General features: G+C 40.5%; 1 long non-coding RNA gene across 1 annotated transcript in view; it reads left to right on the top strand.

Moving 5' to 3' along the window:
* LOC146763913 (uncharacterized) overlaps window positions 1-16,985 on the top strand; it is a 63,682-nt gene that overhangs the window by 12,873 nt on the left and 33,824 nt on the right. Inside the window, exon 1 of the long non-coding RNA XR_014951285.1 lies at window positions 1-16,985. This exon is cut by the window's left edge and continues 12,873 nt beyond it. This is a non-coding gene — a long non-coding RNA (uncharacterized LOC146763913).

The following is a 16,985-nucleotide window of genomic DNA, read 5'->3' as shown; positions in this document are numbered from 1 at the left end:
TATTTTGCTAAATCAAATTGGTATGTTTGGTGGCCTAAGTTTTCACTAGGTAGGAAATGAGATACCTTTGTTGGTGGCCTTTTTTTTCTTCTGACAGACCACAGAGCACAACTTCATAGAACATTTTCATTGGAGTAATACCCTCTGGGAAATAAAATTTTAAAGGAGGTAAAATGATCCACTAAATTGGAATAGTTTCAATAAAGTTTATCTGAGAAAAACCCAAATATAAATAAAAATTGATCCTAAAAGCTGTACTTTTCCAGTAAATAATAATAATAAAATAAATATAAATATAAATAAAATAAATATAAAATAATAATAAAATAAAAACTTGACTCAGTTTATTTCACTAAATTAAGTTGAAGAAATAAGAGCAAGTTGGATATCTTTTATCTCAATTTGAGATGAATATATGAATATGAAATATGAATTATCAAGCATTTTCCAAGGTTTTCTTTTTGTTGTAGCTCTGAGTCAGTATATAGTGTAACCTGAAAATCCATCTGCTTCCCTAGAAATGAAGGTCTAGTGGAATACTTCATCATACAACACTTAGAATAACAGCAAGGTTGCAACAACTGTCTCATGTTGCAAGACATACTTAGCAGAGAATTAATTTTTAAACCCTGGAAGGCTAAGTCCTCTGAGTAAGGAAAGAAACACTCAAGCAAAGCTTTATTTTCCTTTCTTCCCTTCTTTCTATGCTTTCATAGCATCAAATATTTCCTTTTTTTTTTGAAATCCATTCACAATATCGTGCAGTAGCACACAGCATAATATTTCCAACTAACTACTCATGTAGAAAATGAGGCTGCCATTGATTATGTTGTTGAGCTGAAAGCAGGCAGGCTGGACAGCGATGGCAGTGATGCTAACCTGATGGGTCTGTCATGCTGGTAGAGCCTGGGCAGTACTTCTCAAGTGGCACTGGGGTCATCTTTTGAGCCTGATCTTGACAACCATGAGTCCTGGATGGTCACGCTTGTCCCTAGCAGAGCTTTTCTGATGTTTGACACCTATGTGTTGAAGCTGGAGCTTGCAGGCTTCTTCAAGTGATTACAAAAGTCCAAAGGTTGAAGATCAAATTAAACCCAGTAGAGATATCATCACAACATGGGTAGCAGACTTCAGGCTGTGCAAGGGGATTGATTTGGAGCCTGCAGCTGATGTTCTTTGGTGAATATCAGGGAATGTTGGCTGACAGCCTGCACCTTCTTATGCATAAATAATTTTCAGATACAGAAACTGAGTTGGTTTTGTATGGGCTAAAAAGTATTTTTTCCCTCCTTTTTTCCAAAAAAGCACCATATTTCTAATATGAAAAATCAAGGCAGAATTTGCAAGGGAAAATATCTGGAACAGACCCAGAGAAAAGCTAACCTCTGTAGACAGGACATCAGCTTTTATCCAGATGGACCAGTCAGAAAAAAGACAAGGCTCATTTCATTTTTTGATGGACAGTTATCTTGTCATATGACAATTTCAACCTACTTAGGAGGTGCCACCTGAAATCTTTTGAGGAGTCCTAAGAGAGTGAAATCCCTGAACTTTCATTGGATTTTATCTTATTCCTCTTTTTGAAGAGAATATTGGGATTCTTTCAAAGCACCTGTTCTCCTTTGTTGCCTAAACTTTTTTTATAAACTGGTGCCATGAAATACTGATATTTTAAAAAGAAAATATGTTCAAAAGTAGGTAATGATTTTATTTTTCTTTGTCTTATTTTCAGTGATACTTTATTCCTTTTTTGCTTCCTGTAGTTTATTTCTCCTACTCAGCAGGCAACTCTGTTTGCTATTACAGATTTGCTTGAGAAATGTGACTAAAATCTGGGGGTGTTTTTTTTAAGGCAAGAGGTGGCATTCAGTTGTACTCAATATTGTAGAGAATGCCTCAAGTAATTTGTGTGTGCCTTGTAACAGATAAAACCATGAGGTGTGTGCAGAGAGTATGGCAGTATCACATGCACTGTGCTGTCATTGTAATTGAACTGGCTCAACTGGTCTATGAGAGCCTAGTGTAAATACTAGGCATTATCAATACCATCAACCACTCCTAATCTGATGAAAATAGGAGAGTGAAAAATAGGGAAGCAGACCTATGGAAGCCAGCATGCTATCTGAATTTTCCTACACAAGGAGAAAGGAAAAAACAGTGATGCTTCCAACAAGGGCATTTCTTACTCTGCCCCTCTCTGAATCCAGTGTCACTCTTTTTTAACCCTGCTGGTACCACCAAAGATAGGGGTTACTGCTCACAAAATGTTTCTTTCTGGGTGAAAGGCAGTGGGGGTGTGGTGGTCAGAGGGGATCTAAGCCTACTTCAGTTTAGCAAGCATGAAGAAATTGCATAAGTGCCTGGGTGCTGCTCTGGTTTTCTGATGTTGGGGTGTGGTTTAGAGGGAGTGGTACTCATCTGGGGTCACATAATCATCATGGACACATAAACAAACACATGCCATGGGGACAGGGGGGGATTGATGGAACTTGTTCAGAGTCAAAGACCTTAAAAGTTGAGGGGATTCATCAGTTTGCCAAGGTTTTGGTCTGAGAAATGCTAGACTTCTGGGGAGTTGCTGTCAGCAAACTTCTGTAGTGTCAACTAGAGTTAAGAGGGAGCACTTTCAGGGAGTCCTTTGCTCCTCTCTGAACTTAAAGTATTTTGAGGGGTAGTTCTAGCAAAATGGGACAGTTTGCTTGCAAATTTGCTAATGTCCTTTTCTGTTTGTTGCTATGAGTCAATATATTTTTTGGTTTTGATAAAGTTGAAATTTCTATTTGTTTTGGGAAGCTGACTTCCTGCCCAGCTCCCACCTTAGCCTTTCAAACAATCTTGAGGGGGAGTGCTCAGAAAGGACATTCAGCCCACTTAGTTCTGATCAGAAACTTTCTCTTCTCTGCCAGCTGTGACAAATCTTATCTGGTTTATTTGCTTTTTTTTTTTTTTTAATTTATTTATGTTTTTTGAGAAAGCAGCGTTGTTCTCCAAACTGGACTTGAGATTTTCTTAAAAATTCACATTATTTGTGAAACCAGTTGCAGACAGATGAATGTTGCTGTTTTAGGGGATTCTGTGTGTGCATCTTAGTTCTGTGCTGGAGAAAAGTGTTTCTCTTCCCTTCGAATGTAAGCTATTTGAGAACATTAAACAACACCAGGATTAGAGAACTGGGGTGGGGAGCCACAGGAAATGTCTGTAGATGAACTTTTAAATTGTAGAGAAGAGACTCCTGGGTGTGACAGAGCAGCTTATGGGACACTGGGAGAGGTGTAAGGCACTTCAGACAGTGAAGGAAAAGTAAGACTCACTCTGTTCCTGTGAGTTAGAATCCTCCCTTGACACACTGAGTCTGGGGATGTCTCATTTGGCTTGCAACCAGAAGGAGCAAGCAAGTAATCCTCATTTCTGCAGCCAAGAGAAGCAGGCAGGTTCAGCTTTCACCAGCTCTGGGGAAATGCCAAGACAAAGTGGGTACAGAAATCAGACAGCTCAGGCCAGTTCAGAGCCACCCCCTTCCTTGGGTTTCCTGCTGTTGTAGAAGAGGTGTATGAAAAAGCGAGTCTGGGCAGGACACCTTCATCCTTCCATCATCCCAAAGATCTGCCCTGAACATTACTTGGACCATGGCCTTTAACAAACTACGTAATGGCTAGACTGGGCTTCAAGGCAGTTCTGGTCACCACCCTTTTCTGACAGCCACACTCTCTGATGGAGTCAGAAAACTGGAACAAAAGTGTCACCCACCCTAGACAGGGACACATTCTCACCCACAGCCCAGGCAGTTTCTGGGAAAGGTAGAGCTGTGCATGGAGTCCTGGCTTGGGAGGTATATAAGGGTGAGGGGCAGTGAAGCAAGGAGGAACAGAGAGATGTGATTTAGGGCCTGGCTGATGTGAGTGATTTTGGTTAATACTCCCATTTCTTATTCCATGTATTCTTTGTGTCTCCTTTGGAAATTGAGTTACCTTCCCCCCCACATCCCTTCTATTTCTAATGGAAATACTTGTCAAAGCTCTAGGTTTTAGCAAGGTACTTCAGTTATACAAGACAAACATATACTGACAGAGGCTGTAGGTAAATAAAGCTCTGGAGTGAAAGGCTGAGCTGATCCAAACTTGGGAAATTGAATCTAGACTGGCTCCTATTAGGTGACAATTTGGTTCTAAATGTTGTTTCATTAGGAATGTCAGTCTTATATTTTGGGTTCTTCTGCCTCCTTATGCTTTGTTATTTAGCATAGTAGTCACCTCTGATCTCCCATGGTTTTTGGTCTACAAAATAAGGTTTACAGCTGTGGAACTAAACTGTTGTCAGAAAAAGAGGATTCCCTCTACGTGCCAGTGTCAGTCACCTTTAGCTTCTCACATAACAGAATCCAGAAACAGCTTGTGTTCAGGCTTGTGGTCATTCACCACAGAGGCTAATTCTACCATCAACACTAACTGAGTGCCATTTTGAAATCTGCTTGGTACAAATAAAATTATGATTGCAAAGATGCTGCACTGCATACCATTATGCTTATTTTGTCAGAGTGTTGTTCTTTGAGTGACAGGCATCTCTAAAATGTTGCAACCCATTCATTCCCAAGAATATGGAAGGATTCTGGGAGCCCTTGTTATCATACTTGACATAAGGAGAGGATGTTTTACAGTTAAAGAAGGATCTATTGAAAGAAGATGGTAGGTCATGGGCAAGGAATGGTGGATTGACAGTATCAGGTGCACCTTGTGACACCTTCAGCAAGAGTCACTTGAAATGGCAGGACTCTGGGCAGCAATTGGACCTTTTTCTCCGTGGCCTAGACAGGCTGGTACAGTGGCTGGATCCGGGCTTGAGGAGATGCAGCTTGTGTCCCTGTGAGGAAGAGGCCAGCCTCAGGAAGAGCACGGCTGCAGCTTGTCTGGGTGAGGATGGCACAGCCCGTGCTGTGATGGGAAGTGCAAGCACACACACGGCACTGAGCAATGCTGACAGCGAGGCTGCAGCCTCCTAAACTGTGTCTGGATTTCCAGCTTATCTGCTGATCACCTGCTTGAACCCCCATTCTCTAAACTAAGGTTAACATTTACCCCACTTTGAGATCCAGTGGTCTCTGGGAATCCCTCCAGCCCATTCCTATATCATAAGCAGCTCTCTTTCCTTGGAAGGCCTTATTCCTTTCCAGTTCACCTTCACTTCTCATCAAGTGGTCACAGCCCTTTTATCTTGTAGGGCAAGAAAACAAAGGAGGCTTAGTAAAAGAAGAACAAAGACTGCTTGGTTAAAGAAAAGAAGCCAGGGAAGAGATGTCACAAAGTTTCTAAAATGTAACAGATAGAAACTCAGTAATTTGCAATAAACTACAACAAAAACTTCTGAAAGAAATGGTCTGATGCTTGAATAATTTATTCTATTGGCTGTCTAGAGGCATGTTATTTTAAGCTGATGGTAGAAATATTATTAAAAGTGTATGCCTTACAATAAATATTTCTGGCCTATCACTGTCTGAGAATTGTGCTTTGTGCTGCAATATGCTGCAAAATGGCACTGTCTTAACAGGGATCTGAATTCTCTAGGACTATTCTGGACCTGTGGTGCATTTACAACTGAACCAGTGTATTCCCAACCAAACTGAAGGGTGAATTTCAAGAATTGTTGAGGATGTCCTTCTTGCTGTGTGCTAAGGAATGATTGCAGGTCAGCCTTGAGAGCAGTTGGGGAAAAATAAACAAAAAACCCAAATAAGCAAGCAAGCAAGCAAACAAACAAAACTCTGATCTATTTATCTTTCTATTATCTATCTATGTATGTATGTATCTATCTATGTATCTATCTATCTATCTAATATATATATTTATATATATAGGATGTGGAATAACATAATTAAATTAGAAAGCATTCATAAAAACTGTTTATTATGTATCACAAGGGAGCAAGCGTATAGAATTCAAGAAAGAAAGCTTATGCAATTTTTTATGTGGTGAAGGCTAACTGTCTGTGGTATGAAGTAAAGGAATTGTATAACCTTGAAAACTGGAAGCAAGTGGGTAATTCTTTAAAGACTCATCAATCAGAGAACCATGAGGTTAATCCTGATAAATTTATTACATGGCAAATTGTTTATTTTGCACTACAATCTTTTCATGATTTGGATGAAATTGATCGGCCCACAGTACATCTGTCAGCAGATACTTCTTCCGAGTCAACATCACCACTTTTGTGTCATGATCCAGTAGTTTTGCAAATGAAGGAGGGAATTAATGAGGAGGAACCAGAGGGTGATTCCATAAATGAAAGACTATAATTTGAAGCTACTGTAAAACCACAGGCAATGAAAGCTATGGCTGCACCACCATCTAGTGACACAAAACTGCTAAAACAGCAATTAAACCTCTGTCCTGTGGGACTGATAATGAAGCTTTGCTGTTCTCTGAGCCACCTTTGAGATACTTGTGAAAAACAAGTGATCGATCAAGGGGATGTTGAACTGCTCAATTTATCACAACAAGCATCCTTGTAATGAAATTTCTTATGATATGGCTCAGGAGTTAAAGAAGTCTATAAGTGAAAAAGGTCTCCAATCTTCCTATATGATGGGACTTGCAGAATCTATTGCAGAAAGCTGTATAATGATACCTGCTAATTGGAAAGCTTTATTTAGATTTCTTATGACACCAGGACAGTATTCAATTGACTGGTCTGAATACCAAAATGTATATTAAGAACAGGCACTGACAAATATGAACACTCATAATGCTGAAATAACAAGAGATCCCCTGGCAGGGATGGGAGCTCAGGCATCTATAAGGGATCAAATAAGAATGCCCCCAGAAACATTTAAGCAAGTGAGGGGGCTCATTTTGAAAGCTCTGAGAAGAGTGCCAGATGTTAATAAGACTGAGCCTGGGCTTTTCACCATAAGGCAAGGACTCTGAGAGCATTACATCACTTTTATTGCTTGTTTGCAAACAGCTGTGAACAGGCAAGTTGAATTACAAGCTACAGCAGAAGCTTTATTGAAATCCTTAGCCTATGAAAATGCTAATACTGACTGTCAAAAGGCAATTGGACCAATCAGAAACAAACCTGATATTTACAATAACTGACTTTATCAAGACCTGTGCACATATTGGTACAGAACAATACAGAGCAGATCTGTTGGCAGCTGCTTTGGCTCAACAGCTACAAGTGGCTTGGGCAGCAATTAAATTCTTTGACTGTGGAGAGGAAGGTCATGTGAGGAAGCAGTGCCCAAAGAAAGAGCAAAGGAATTAAAACCTGTGGCTGCTGATGCTCTGACAATGATGGCAACAATTCTGAATCAAATTACACAAACAAAGTTGTCACATGACGTTTATCACCAGAATGCAAAAACTTTAAGTAAACAATTTAATCTTTATTTTTTTTTCAAGCTAAACAAATTGTTCATTCTTGCCCTGATTGTTTGGCTTAACACCTTTACCTACTACAATAAGTACAAATGAAAAAAAAATTAAGTGCCAATGAAATTTGACAGATGGATGTTACACACATTTCCTCTTTTAGCACCTTAAAATATGTGCATGTATCAGTTGACACATATTCCAAATTTTTGTTGCCTCCACTCATAAGGAGAAAAAGGGAAGAGATGCCATTAGCACATGTGAACTGTTGCTACTTTGAAAGTCCGTAAAGTAGTGAAAACTGATAATGGTGCAGCATATGTTTCACAATTAATGAAAACCTTTTTTCATTGTTGGGGTGACATCACTTATCTGGTGTACCTCATTCCTCAGCAGGTCAAGCTGCTGTGGAATGAACACATGCCATTTTAAAGAACACACTTCTTAAAGACAAAAGGAGGGATCCCCTTAGTCTAACATCTCAGAAACAATTGGACAAAGAAACATTTGTTTTAAATTCCTTAAATATTTCCAGATTTGATAACAAAACAGCAAGTGAAAAAAGGTGTTCCCATGATGCTAAAGACTTGCAGAGCAGACAATGGCTAGGCCCTGTGCTTTTGCTAACAAGGGGGTGAGGTTTTGGTTGTGTTTCTCTATCCACAGGAGCTCATTGGCTACCTGCAAAGAACATCAAACCTATTGTAGAAGGGATGAAGACTTGAAGGCATCACAATTTTAGTTTGGTAATCAGCTACTATGGGTTAAGTCCAAACATATGAAGCCTTTTTTGTCATTCTCAGTGAATTTTTGAGGATGTTGAATGGGGCATGGTTCCCACAACCAAAGACCAATTTTTTAGCTCACATTAGCCACAGCAATTAACCAATCTACCCTTTGTATATCCATGACCAGTCCTAGTGATCCATTTCAATCATGTCTGGCTGGCATTCCTTTGTTGGAGGACAAACAGAACAAATTATACAGTTCCAGTGATTGTACTCCAGGTAAGGGTAGATCATCGTGGTGTTTGGGATCAGGGCAGTCTAATGCTGGCCAGTCTGTGGGATGATACCTGGCAATACTGATAGAGGCATGAGAAAAGTAACTTCCCTGCTCTCTCACTGCAGCCTCAAGAGCTAGATGTACCAGGCTCTATAAATGCTCCTGTATATTTTTACCTTAATTATGCTAATGATTCAAAAGGAGAAAACACAGGGGTTGACCTAAGTGGAACTGGCATTTATTGTAATGCTTCTGCCTGGTGTAGTCTTACTCCTCCCTCATATGTTACCAAAAAAATCAATGCAATAAGTCTGCCTGAAAACATATTTCTACTATGTGATGACAGGGCATGGAAAGGCATTCCAGGAAAAGCAGAAGGTCCATGTGCTTTTGGTCATTTTACCATGATTCATCCCAGTCTTGAAACTCTAACTAATTCGATACTATGACATAGTTGAAATAAATGTGATGCTGATATTTAGTCCTGACTGTACTCTGAGGCCAAACTCTGAAACCCTACAAAAAGATTTTTTAGTTGTTTAGTTGCCTCAGTTGATACTTGTGGCATGCCTTGAACCCAATTAATAAACTAGGTTGTTGCCTTGCAAAAGAGAGTAATGCTACTAGTAATGCTTTAACAGGATTGTTAACAGATGTTTATTCTGCACATCATGAAATACTGGAAAACAGACCAATAATACTTATTATTTTTAGCTCATGGACACAGATGTGAAGACTGAGGGAATGTGCTGTGCGAACCTGAGTGACCATTGTTAATCTATTCACAGAATAGATGGAATTCACAGAAATTGATGGAACTCTCTGGAGAACTGCAGAAAAGCCAGGGATGGGATCCTTTTAACTTGTTTTCTTGGCTGGGAAGTTTCAATTTTGGACCTTAGGTTAAATGTGTAGTTGCCATAGCAATAATGAGACCTGTAGATTTTTTGATGATTGTGCTGTGTTTGCCATGCATCTTTTCTTATATTCAACAGCTTAGCAATCAAAATGTAAAGTAAGTAATGCTACACACACATTAATGTTTTTGCAACAGTTAAAAAATAAAATAGGGGCATACTTTGGGTGAGAAAACAAAAGAGGCTTAGTAAAAGAAGAGCAAACGCTGCTTGGTTAAATAAAGAAGTGTATTCCACTGAGGCAGAGAAAAGATGTAACAAACTTTCTAAAATATAACAGAACCACAGTAGTTTGCAATAAGCTATAACAAAATGCTTGTTTTAAAAAGAATGGTCTGATTCTTGAATAATTTATTCTATTTGCTATATAAAGGCATGTTATTTTAATCTGATGGTAAAAATATTATAAAAAGTGAGTGGATGCTTTTCTAACAAATGTTTCTGTCCTTATCATTGTGTGGGGACTGTGTTTTGCATGCTGATATGCTGCAGTATCTGCTTGCAGCAGGTGCAGAAGTCCCTGAATTGCCTGTTTCTTGTTCTCTTTAGCAGAGACAACATGAGCACAGCTGAATTTCAAAACTAGAATTACCGATTATGGTTACTGTGCAGGCAATCATCTCTGGCAGAGTAGCAGTGACACCGGTGGCCATTAAATAAATTTGGAAAATACTTCCCAGGCGAATTCCACCTTCATCTGCTTTCCTTCCTGCCCTTGGTACATTTACAGGTACATTAAATACAGGATGCAGTAACATGACACTCACAAGCTCAGCAGACTCCTTCAGCTCCTTGTCACCTCTCTCAGCTATTGAAGAAGAAATGTGAACAACAAATTTCTTTGGTCACCTGGGAAGTGTGGAATCAAGTGCCTGCTGTAGGCTATATGAGAACAAAACGTTTCTGGAAGATGAAAGGTCAGATCTAGCAACAGGATGTGTGCAAAGGAAGTGACTACCCTAGAGTGCCTGTACACAGTTTATAATCCCCAGAAAGAAGCAAAAGATTTAAATGGTGGCAATTTGGAGCAATGTACCACAGAGCTGCCCAGAATATTTTGGCAAACCTTGAGAAAGACAGGAGGTACACTATACTGTTCAGAGACCAACTTATCCTTGCATTAGCAGGCAAGTATTTAACTACAAATCGTCTGATCATCAGTAGATTTTATCCCTTTTCCTTTTCACTTTGGGAAAATTGTTATGTACAAGCAAATTGTTGTCTACAAAATTACGGTCTAAGCTGGCAGATTCTGTGCAGTTTCCCTAGTCTACACCTTTTCAAGGAACTTTTGCACATCACTTCCACTCCAACACCTCTGCCTAAGCAATGCCAGTTGAAGCAGGTTTTCCAGGACTGTGTCCAGTGAGATTTTGAAGAGCTTCAGGTCCTGAGATTCCAAATTTTCTCGACAACCTGTCCCTGTGGTTGAGCCACCTCACAGCTGAAAAATATGCTCTCGTGTGTAGTAGAATGTAATATATTTTAAATTGTGTCCATTGTCTTTTGTCCTATCAGCATCACTGAATAGAGCTTTGCTCTGTCATCTGTAGTCCTCTCTTGAGGTATTTACTCACATTGATAACATCCTCAAAGCGTCTCTTCTCCAGGCTGAACAGTCCCAGCTTGTTCAGACTTCCCTCACATGACGCATGACACAATTTCTAAATTACCTTAATGGACCTTTTTTTGACTCTTTCCAGTATGTCCATCTGGCTTGTACATGTTGCATAGGTATCTTCTTCTTTGGTCACAATTCCTCTTATTCCTAGTCATCCATAGAGAGGAGTTTCTCACTGCTTGAGAGGAAGCTGGAATGGGTACTTTTAACACTGATGAAGCTGGTGGCATACTGGCGATATATTCAACACCCCAGCTGCTGAAACTCGCTATCTAAAAATATTTTGTTGCTGCCCCCCAGGCTGCCTCCTGCCTCAGGCTTAAATGGTCTTTAGATGACAGTTTCTTCTGGTTTTATATTACAAGGAACAATAAATGGTTTATCACTTACTGGTGTAGAGAGGCAACAGGCAAACTTGTTTCTTTGTTCTTGTTTTCACTTAAATCATAAGGAGAATCATATTTGTTCATCTTGTATTTCTACATAGAGACATCAGACAGATCTTAAGCACAATAAATATTCATCTTCAGTCTGTGCCCAATTTTGGGCTCCTGAGTACAAGAGAGACATGAAACTTCTGGAGTAGATCCAGCCGAGGAAACAGAGATGATTAAGGGGCTGAAGCATCTCTGCTCTGGTGGAAAGGCTGAGAGAGTTGGGCCTGTTCAGCCTCCAGAAAAGAAGACTGAGAGACAATCTCATCAATGTCTACCAGTGTCTGAAGGGAGGGTGCCATGAGGGTGGAGCCAGGCTCTTCTGAGAGGTGCCAAGGAATAGGACAAGAGGCAACAGGCAGAAACTGATGCACGGGAAGTTCCACTTGAACATGAGAAGGAGATCCTTACTGTGCAGGTGACAATGCACTGGACTAGGCTTCCCAGAGGGGCTGTGGAGTCTCCCTCCCTGGAAATAATCAAGAACTGTCTGCATGAAATCTTGTGCAATGTCCTCTTGGATGACCCTGCTTGAGCCTTGAGCAGGGAGGTCTGACCAGATGTCTCACTGTGGTCCCTTCCATCCCTACCTCTTCTGTTTGAATACCAGAAGGAGGAAGAGAAAGAGCTGAGATGCTGGAAGGTGCTTTTGGCCAAAGGCTTTCCTGGGAAAAATTCTCAAACACTTCTCCCAAGCTCCTTTAACCTCCAGGGCAACTTCCTTTGGGATTCTTCCAAGCAGGTCCCTGAACAGGTCAAATTCTATTTTTCTCATGTCCAGGATTGTGTTTCTTCTCTTTATCTTGTTCATTCCTCTTAGGACCTTGTATGCTGCAGCCTAAGAATGCCCTCAAACTCCTCAAATGTAATTTGTTTAACGTTGTTTGGAAGTTGAAGGTTGAGCAGGGCATTTTTTCTCCATCAGGTCATTAGCCACATGTATCAGAAGTTGCCTTCAGCACATGTTGCATATATTGTGGTTTTTTACCACCAGCAGTGTTGCTGTTTAAGCACACATCAAGGAGGTTAAAGTCATCCAGTGGTATTAGGAGTCTTTGATGGTGAAGCTTTGGGGGTTTAAAGCACTCCTTACTAGGCTGGCAAGTCTGTTTACAAACACAGCTCTTGACCCTTGCCTCATAGGTCTGTGGTCACTCTTGCCATGCTTCAGGTTAGTAACCCTGGCAGATTAAAATATTTATTGAATATATGGTTTTACAGTCTAAAATAGCTTTAAAAATCATACGATTATATTTTGAAAAAACCCAGACCCCAAAACAAATTCCTCAATATCTCTGTTTACTGTGGAAAAAAGAAGAAAAATCTCAGACCTAAAAAGCCATCACTATTACTGGGCTAGATGGGCAGAACATGACTTTAACTGTAATTACCTATAAGCTGTTCAAAGCAATTTGCAAACAGAAAAATAAAATAAATTTCATCCACTATAATATTTACTCTGAATTATTTGCTATGCTCCATAGAGGGTGCTGATATTCCTTCTAACACTCTTTAATATGTGCCTGTCATATCTCTCTGCCAGAACTGTATTTTCCAGATATGAGTAATTAACTATTTATAGTGTAAAATCTATATAATAAAGTAAACTTATTCCCTCCCCCCACTCTAGTTTATGAATTATCTGTGAAGTGATAATGAAAACCTCATTATTTTGGCATGTACTTTCTGTACTTCATCTTGATTCACTGCAGATATTCACAGCCTTCTTTGGTCAGTCCTGAAGGCCCAGTAGGAATATTTGATTTTTTTTCTCAGGTGACTGAAATAGTGTTTGTAAGAGTAATAGACTGAATGGAGTTTATGAGAATTTCAGATGATACGCATGCTTGATCTCTGAAAAGAAAGCAATCTATAAATAGATCATTGCATATAGGAGTAAAAATAAATCTCCACAAATAGAGTTTGAAGGCTTATCAGGAGTATTTATGGAAAAAAATAGGTTGAACTTTAATAGGTTTACACAAAATTTCTTGTAGAAAATTGCTGAAATATAGAGAAATAATTAGAATAACAAATAAACTCTTGGGCATTTGTGAAGGAATGTGGGCAAATTACAGAGATGACATTACTTGATGGAAAGGGAATATCAAAGTATTTGCTGTGGTGTATCAATTTTTTGTCTCATCCTCTCTCCCAGCCTTGATCTCTCTGTCTGCTATCTTCTTTTCTCTTCCTTCACAGCTTGATTTTCTCTCTTCACTTTTTCACTTTTTCTAACCTGTGTTTCTATCATCCTGTCAGCATATCACAGACTCTTTGACCCCTCATTTTCTATTCTCTTTCTCCTCTTACCTTTTCCCTCTCTGTCTCTCTCTTTCTTGTCTCTGTTGTGGTCTATCTCCTGAAATGACTATTGTAATGTGAAGATGGATTTGTCCCAAAACCTTCCCTTTCCTTTTAGCTTGTGGTCAAGCTAAAGATATTATTTCTCCTCATATATTCTCCTGGCTAAGGGCAGTGTAATGAAACCACTACTCACAGATATTTAAATCCTACAGGAAAGTCAGAAACAACGATTTCAATAAAACTACCTATATTTCCCTGCATTAAAGAGAAAATTTCCAACAAGCAAGGGATACTCAGAACACAGTGCTACAATAGAATTAAATTATTTAATGAAAACTGCCATGACAAAATGGAGAAGAAAAAGATATCTTTCTTTAGCATAGACTATCTGATAAAGCTAAAAAGCAGTGTGTTGAAAAGTCATTTCATAACTCATTTATGAACTAGGGTAAACTTACCTGTAGAGGCTAAGGATGCATGGTTAGAAGTGCTGCATGTAGTTTGCATGACTGAAGAGTTATCAAAATTTATGAAGTCCAAGAAAGAGTTTATCAAAACCTTTGTTGTATGATCCCTTGCTCTCACTTTACATGTGAAGGTAGAGTTTGAATAAGTTGAACACAGCAGATTGGGAATTTTGGTGATGATCTAAGTAGTTATTTAGAGGACATTCACTGCCTTTGTGATAGCCTTGTTCAGCTCTGTGCTTCCTCACACAGCTTTGATCTTGGAGTTGTGTGAAATTGGCACTTGATTTTGTGGAAGTGAATTGATGTTCTAAAATCTAGCTGTTGTAGATACTCTAATTCTGTCTTTTTTGTCTTTCTTGTACAGACTTTTATTGTATGAGATAAAACATTGGCTGCGATTTCACAAGCACATTAAGCTGATAGAGATTGGGACTCAAAGCTGAAGTGGTTATCCATGACATAAACCCAGCCTAACCTCCTGATTCTAATTATCTGTGTGTTTTAAAGAGTGCTTTTTGCTGATTGAACAAAGGAGTCAGTTTTTGTGATGGCAGAGGAAAGTAAGAAGTAAAAGGGTAGTTTCTTTTAAGCCCAAATTTTGACACATGATCTCATAATTCCAGACTCTGATAGTTTTGACTGTGATGTAGGCCTTCAGCCAAGCTACTCTGTTATCTCTGCACTGTCTTGTGATTTTTAGTTTGTCAGTGAAAAATGGTGAAAGATGACATAAGGCTCATTTCCCTTCTGTAAAATGACAAAAGGATTCAGTAGTGTGCTTTCCCATGATAGCTGGATTGATTTTGATGATCTGTGAAATGCCCTTGTGTGCCTTGTTTTGTAGCCTTGGAAGGTACACCTGCAGAGATCTGGCCTCATATAATGTCCCTCAGGGATCCATCCCAGTACCAGCACTATTTAATATCACTAACAGCACAGACAAAGGAATAGTGTACATCCTCAGCAAATTTGCAGGTGGCACCAAGCTGAATAATGTTGAAAATCCTAAAAGATGGAATGCCATCTGGAGGGACATGGACAAGCTTGAGAAGTGGGCTCATGGGATTTAGGAAAGGCAGGTCCTGCTTGACCAACCTGGTCTCCTTCTATGACAAAGGGACCTCCTTAGTGGATGAGGGAAAGATTGTGTATGCTCTCTGTGTGGAATTCAGCAAAGTCTTTGGCACTGCCTCCTCCAGCTTTCTCCCAGAGAAACCATCCATTCATGGCTTGGATGGGTGCACTCTTCCCTGGGTGGAACTCTGGCTGGAAGTCCAGGCCCAGAGAGTGGCGGTGAATGGAGCTAAATCCTGGTGGGGCTGGTCACTTCTGCTGCTCCCCAGGGCTCAGTACTGGGAACAGTCCTGTCTAATATCTTTACTGATGATCTGGATGAGGGGATTGGGTGCCCCCTCAGTCAGTTTGCAGGTGACATCAAGGTGTGTGGGAGTGTTGCTCTGCCAGAGGGCAGGAAGGCTCTGCAGAGGGATCTGGACAGGCTGGATCTTTGTGCCAAGGCCATGGTACGATGTTCAACAGGGTGAATTGCCTGAACAGGTCCTGGGCTTGAGCCAGCAGTGTGCCCAGGGCACCAAGAGGGCCAGTGGCATCCTGGTCTGTACCAGCAGTAGTGTGGCCAGCAGGAGCAGAGCTGATTGTCCCCTGTACCCAGCACTGGTGAGGCCACACCTCAAGTCTGCCTCCTGTTCGGGGCCCTGAACTTTGAGAAGGACATTGAGGTCCTGCAGTATGTCCAGAGAAGGGCAACAAAGATGGTAAAGAATCTAGGGAATATGTTTCATGAGGAGCAGCTGAGGGACCAGAGAATGTTTATCCTGGAGGAGGCTGAGGGGGGACTTTACTGCTCTCTACAGCTATCTGAAAGAGGTTTCAGCAAGGCTGTCAGTCTCTTCTGCCAGGTCTCAAGTGAAAGGGCAGGAGGAAATGCTCTTAAAGTTGCATCTTAGGAGGTTCAGATTAGATACTAGAATTTTTTTTTTTATTGAAGGTAGTTAGGTGTTGGAATAGATTGCCCAGGCAGGTGGTGGTGCTACTTTCTCTGTAAGTGTTCAGGTGGCATCTGGATGTGGCACTTCTGGCATCTGAATATGGCTTGGGATGATAAATGGTAGTGCCAGATTGATCATTGGACAGATAAGCTTGGACATTTCTTCCAACCTTGGTGATTCTGTGATTCTGTAGTACTGGTCACTGTTCAATTCCTACTGAATTGGAAGCTTTTTTTCTGCAGTGATATTATCTCTTTTCTGCTGAGTTCTTATGATCTCTGACTGAGTCTGGCTCCTGACTGGCTTATGTCCCCGCTGTTTCATATTCAAGCACTACTCAGAGCAAAATGCTGGACCTGGCAAATCACTCCCCAGGTAAGTGTGATCCTGACACCAATTTGTGACTTTGCTACTGGTAAAACAACCAGTGCTCTGAGCCAGGGCTCAAGACAGTATGGAAAGTCTGTGGTGACCTCATTTCCTTCCATCCCACCCTTTATGCTGTGAGATACTTCTTTGTGGGAGGGTGATTCCCTTAGCTTCCCTTTTGCAACTGGAGAGGTTTATTTCCCCCTTCCTGTGAGGAGCCTGAATAATCTCCTTGGATGATTTCATCTTGACAAGTCAAGTGCCAAGGCAGCTAAAGCGTGAGTGTTTTAGTTTGGGGATATTTTGGGAAACAGCTGCTCCCACACATGCTGACAACCTGTTGTACGTCCCTGAGTTCATCCCTGCCAGGAAAGGACATGGGTGTTGGAGATGTCTTCAGGAACAGAATGACAACTCTGTGAAGGACTCAGCCTCATCTTTCCTTTCATCTCTGCCCTGGTCACACAGCACTGAGAGAAACAGCACAAG

This window comes from Lonchura striata, chromosome Z (assembly GCF_050655825.1).
Source record: "Lonchura striata isolate lonStrDom1 chromosome Z, ASM5065582v1, whole genome shotgun sequence".
Taxonomy (NCBI): Eukaryota; Metazoa; Chordata; class Aves; order Passeriformes; family Estrildidae; genus Lonchura; species Lonchura striata.
The sequence above is the reverse complement of the archived record's forward strand: the minus strand, read 5'-3'. Positions and strand labels throughout refer to the sequence as shown.